Below are 6000 nucleotides of genomic sequence, written 5' to 3'. Positions count from 1 at the left end.
CCCATGTTGGGATTCGAACACGGGTCTTCGGCGTGACGAGCCAACGCTTTAACCACTAGGCTACCCCACCGCCCCTGGCCATCTTGAAAGAAAATAAGTTATGTGTAGTAGTAAATGGAATTCACTGCTCTGAACAACCTATCACGACCTTGGTACGCCAGGGAACTGTCCTGGTACCGTTCCTATTTCATATACATGAATGATTTAGCTTATTCACGTTTAAATTGGTCACACTTGTTTTTCTGTCGCTGTTGTTTCTTCAAGTGTGAAAGATAATCCTAAATATGTAGACTAAGCAGGAAGACAGGGCTCAGTAATGTCCACTTACATTCGGTCCTAACATAACAAAGTATGTGATATTTAGACATCGTAACAAAGATGTGTTATGGAGCAGGGTGCATGTAACCATGGGAAACGCTGTAATTAGAAAAGAACAATTGTTCATAGCAATGTTCCACATAATCCGTGTGTATAAATTTCTTTAACAAATAAAACGATTACAAATTATAACCTGCGAACACATTTCCTTATTTAGTCCTCGGATTATGAACAGCTACTCTTGTAAATCATCCTTTATGACAGTATCTGTGTGTGGATTCAATTCGTGAGTGAGTGGGTAAGTGAGTGATGAGTTTGCTTTTTAATAACACGCTATGAACAGTCTCCCAGTTATAACACGGTGTGTCAACCTGATGAGGGGGAAGGCCCAGAATGGTTCAGGCCTCAAAGTTGGGCGCTTATGGACCGATCATAATTATAGGAAGGTCACTCACTTTGTACATAACCTTTAGGGGGGCCATTCACATTGTACATGCTGCTCCTGAAAAATCATCACCACCCCCACCCCAACACCACCACCCCTCTAGCCATAAATTATGATCGGTCCCTTATCGCGGCAAATTTCTTCCACCCCGTTCCCTCCACCGTCCACCCAGTATTTGTAGGAGGATAAACCTAAAGTATTTAAACACAAAATGTGCCAGAAACAAAACACTGTTCCTGTTCCTTTTAGGTTGTAACGGAAAGCAAATATCATACATACAAGGCGCTCACGCAGTAATCTTAAATCCGCCTTATTAATATAATCTTATTGATAATCATTCCTGTATTTGTGCTTTAGGCTTATAATTAAAAGTGTTTTACATTATTTCCTCGAATGTCGTAATTACATTTTATCTCATTCAATTGAATTGCGTAACTTTCTAAAACTGGCAAAAAAATAATTTTACATTTATGTTTGGCGATCTAAACTCAAATAACGGTTAACGAATACCCTTGTAAAGGTGTACTTAATTGTTGTATGTCACAGATTTAACTAATTCATGGTCTTTTGTCCAGTTATGTTTGTTGTAAATAATTGATTGTATGTATTGATATACTGTCCTCCTGTACATTACAAAATACATAGAGTTAACTCTGGAGCTTTTATGCCAATCATTGATTGTCAGGTCACTAATATGTGTTTTAACAATATTTGCCTATGAATTTGTTTTTATCCGGCATCAAGATATGGTCTCAGATAAAAAAAATTCGCACGCATACGGATGAATTACTTTTTGAGAAGCATAACAGAAAACCACAGAGCGGATGGAGCATAAATTATATCGACTACCCCAACAAGAGCGGTATAGCGAGGGTGGCGGCAGCTGCAGCTGGAAAGCGTCATCACGTGTTAAGAACGTCACTTCCGTTGCATTTACACTAAAGAATAAATTAGGACACATGACCACGTTGTTCTGGTAAGTTTTATTACGTGGCTTTGTTTATGTTACCATGTATACATGTTTTGGGGACAACGGTACACCCACTAAACATTAACAGTTATTCCTTGTTAACCGTAACATCCGGAATTAACTGTTACAGTAATATTTAGGTCATTAAAGGGAACGGTATATTTCGCGGGAAATCATACAACCACTTCCGCGATAATGCTGGCTCTTTTGCCCGAATGATTTGTTTACACCCCAATGTGGGATAGTCGGTTCAAGCGTAAGGGTATATTGACCACGTGTACTGTAAACGATGGTTAATGCCACGGAAATATACAATACATTTTTGTATGTTATGATTTCATTAGTTTTGCCTACGTCATACAGCCTATTTTACTGTCATATGTAATAACAGCCTTGCCCCTGCTAATATTTTCTTTGGCCCATTTTCTTCAGTCACGACTACCAAGTAGTCATTGCTGAATACATGGATAACCATCAAATATATAGACATGAAACTGAAGATCTACCCTGTGGTACATCATATGTCGTGATAATCGTGAGCCAAGAAGACCGAGAACACGATTTCAGTGCACTTATCTGAAAGGAAAGGTAGCAGGGATTTCATTTGTGTTAGTTATTATGGTGGATATAAATTAAACCTCAAGTGTTAAACCTCAAAGCTCAAACTAGATGTCTAGAAACTTTATTTATAGCTATTTTAAATTTATTTCAACATGCTTAATACATATATTATATGCAAAATGTAAAGTTGAAATAGATCTAATATATATTTTCCAATTGTTCATTCAAGTATGAAACTATAATTAATTTGTTACGCCTATATGAGGTAAAACCTTGAAATAATATTCAAATTAACATAATCTGGGACTTAATATTAGTTGCCTGAGTACTAAAACAAATAATCCTTACTTCAACTATAACTTTTTACATTGACTCCTAATGCTTAAACTCTAAATTCCTAAAAACATTCATGGTCAAGTTAATAGTTATTGATATATTATTTCTTAGTACATCTAATAAATTTATGTAGAAAGTCATTGTTACAGTTTATGCTCATGGCCATGGCATTGGATTTTATGAAAATCCTTTGTAGGATCATGAACTCAAATAAATTTCAACCGCTTAAATGGTTGCATTATAGCATGAAAAGAAAAAGTGCCCAATTCAAAATCCTAGAAACCAACACTGTTTGGCAAAATATATGGTGGAGGATGCTGTCAGTACCGAGATTTAAACAGATTTTTTAAAAGGGCAATCCCAGCACAGGTATCATCTAGTATCTACAATTAGATAAATCTACAGGGATCATTTTCGATTTTATCTGATGAGGGCCCTGGGCCGATGCAGTTAGTTATGAATGTGTCTTGTGTCGAATCAGCGGTTCCCCAATAGGGTACCAACCACACAGTTGTCAGAGTATTTGTGTGTGTATGGAGTGGGTGGGTGGTTGTTTGGCCTTACTCAGGAAAATTTGAAACATTTTAAGAGAGATGGAGACATCTTAGGACGTGAATATATTTGCAGTCTATTTTTAAAGGTTTTTTTTGCTTTATGGCAATGCTCACTTCCAGTTCTTCAACTTCCATTTGATGATTCACTATAACTGACAAAGTCTTCCAAATGGATTCACTATAACTGACAAAGTCTTCCAAATGGATTTGAAATTGCATGCAATCAGAACATTTACACTTACTAAATGAGCCTGTACAGTTACTAGAAAATTCCATATATTTGAATACAAAGTCATTACCATGAGCGACCCGTGAAGATCCAATGCACTGATCTTCAGTTACCCATGCTTGTCGTAAGAGGTGACTAACAGGATCAGGTGGTCAGACTCGCTGACTTGGTTGACACATGTCATCGGTTCCCAATTGCACAGATCGATGCTCATGCTGTTGATCACTGGATTGTCTGGTCCAGACTCGATTATTTACAGACCGCCGTCATATAGCTGGAATATTGCTCAGTGCAGCGTAAAACTCAACTAACTCACTCACTGTAATTACACGTCTGCTTATAAACTGTACATCATGATTTAGGTTATGAAGCTATTTTATTAATATTATCCAAAATTTCATTTGATGTTGTTTACAATTAAATCAACGAATTCGTGTGTGACGTTATCAGCCATGCAACAACTCACCGTTATTTATCCCTACTGATGCCTTGAAATACTGTAGTTGCCAGAAAATGGATACATTAATTATAAATACATTACTCTGACTCAATAAAAATAATATTTCTTGAAATTTGAGTGCATGTTAGCATGATTTAGTGATGACAAGTTGGGTGTCTTTGGGAAGATTAAAGATTAATAAAATATTGTTTTTGAGATGAGCCCTCTGGTTGATGTTTGTTAAGGAGACATTTACAAGTGATGCCTTCTTTTGAGAAGCCATTGCTGGAAAAGAAATCTTACATTTCCTCCAAGTCAAGCAGTCATGAAAGTAAAAATTCCCGCGAATTTATAAAGAATGTGCAGATTTACAAGCTTTGACCAATCAGAGTTCTTGTTTCGACCACACTCCCGTTTTGCGCGGATATATCGTCATCCATTTGTGTCGAAGCTCGTTTAGTTGAGAGTCAAAATCGGGTTTCAATCGACTTGCAGAAATAACAATAAAGAATTGGTAGGTGTCATGAGTGGTTTTCGGTAGGCCAATCATCCATGATTATGTTTACATTGAGTTTTAATTGATTGCATGCGATGGTAGCATAGCCATCAGCAAAGCAGTCGGGTGGGGTGCACCGAAGTGTCCGGCATTGTCATAATGTATTGTACTGTGAAGCATTTCGAGTAGGGGGGAGTGTCATCTCAAATTATTATATATCTTTTAAAAATCTTTAATCCGCGCAAAGACACGAGGGCCTGTGGGCCTCATCGCCCAAGATAGTTGCATTCCTTAATGGTCACATGCAACCAAAACATTAAACATAATAATTAAAACACAATTATCACTTATTCATGACATACAATATACATTGCTGATTATGAAAAAAAACATATAAACAAAATTAAAAGTGTACATTCGCAAATCAAAAGTGCAATATTTTGTCCTTGGGTTTACTTCCCTCGAAACGAAGCACCCGGGATACCAAACAGTCAGAGCGTGTGGATGTGCACTCAAGTGTAATGAGGACTTCCATTGGCTGGTTCATTTACCGATGCCCTCAGTGCGGATGTCATTATTTAGAGTTGACACAATTTCTAACTGTGATATAGATATGTCGCTGTCACAGACAAAACTCAATGTCTTGTTTTATTGACACCTGTGTGTCTGCCTGCCTGTCTGCTAATGACAATATTCAATACACAACTGCGATCACTGACCACATGCAATTTGAACTTAACACCAATCAGGCTATACACCATAAACAAAACGCATTGATTTATGGCCCGAGTTCGGTCTCTGTCACATTATGTAATTACACAGACAGGCAGGTGTGATACTTGAACACATGACATGTTATGATGTCTGTTGATTGCAAAATGTTATACACAAAAAATGAGCATGTATTTACAAAACCCAACTTTCTATATAGACACACACAATGAGCCGTGAAGGCGGCATCTGCTAATGAACCAGCCGTTACACTTGAGTGCACACCCACCCGCTCTGACTTGGTTCGGTATCCCGGCTGCTTCGTTTCGAGGGAGGTAAACCCAAGTACAAAATATTGCACTTTTGATTTGCGATTATACGCTTATAATTTTGTTTATTTGTTTTTTCATAATCAGCAATGCATATTATATGTCATGAAGAAGTGATAATTGTGTTTTAATTATGTTTGATTTTTTGGTTGCATGTGACCTTTAAGTATCGAACTGAGAAAGTGACTCGGTAAGAAGAATGTGTGGTGAAATAGACAAATGAAAGTATATAAACAGTTAAATCGGTAATCTACTGTCTTAACATATAGAAAGCTCACGCCTGTGAAATATCAACAAAACATTAGAAAAATAGCTCACATCAAAGCCTTCACCGAGTATTCACCGCCAGCGAAGGTTTTCCGTCTTGAAGTGTCGAACGCCTCACTGGTTGACACATAGCTGAGTAGATCTAGATCCTAACAAGGCTCTTTTATGTAATGAGTAGATTATTTACTATTTGTTTTGATTACTCTACTCCTGCTCACGACCTTATATTAAATCCGCACATCCCGCTTCCAAGCTGCACGAACCTGTTTCACTGCGCATGCGCTATGAGTGCAGTCCAGCGCAGCACAGCTGTTGAAACCACTTTTCACCTCAAGCGCTGGGGTG

General features: G+C 37.6%; 1 protein-coding gene across 1 annotated transcript in view; it reads left to right on the top strand.

The window, feature by feature from the left end:
* Positions 1–1690: 1690 nt before the first annotated feature.
* Positions 1691–6000, top strand: part of LOC124270920 (forkhead box protein N3-like) — a 59183-nt gene continuing 54873 nt past the window's right edge. Inside the window, exon 1 of the mRNA XM_046705985.1 lies at positions 1691–1739. The gene's annotated coding sequence lies outside the window, so the exon portion shown is untranslated. The remainder of the gene's footprint in view (positions 1740–6000) is intronic.

Source organism: Haliotis rubra, unplaced genomic scaffold (assembly GCF_003918875.1).
Source record: "Haliotis rubra isolate DU_JTF1 unplaced genomic scaffold, ASM391887v1 Scf156, whole genome shotgun sequence".
Lineage (NCBI taxonomy): Eukaryota > Metazoa > Mollusca > Gastropoda > Lepetellida > Haliotidae > Haliotis > Haliotis rubra.
The sequence above is the reverse complement of the archived record's forward strand: the minus strand, read 5'-3'. Positions and strand labels throughout refer to the sequence as shown.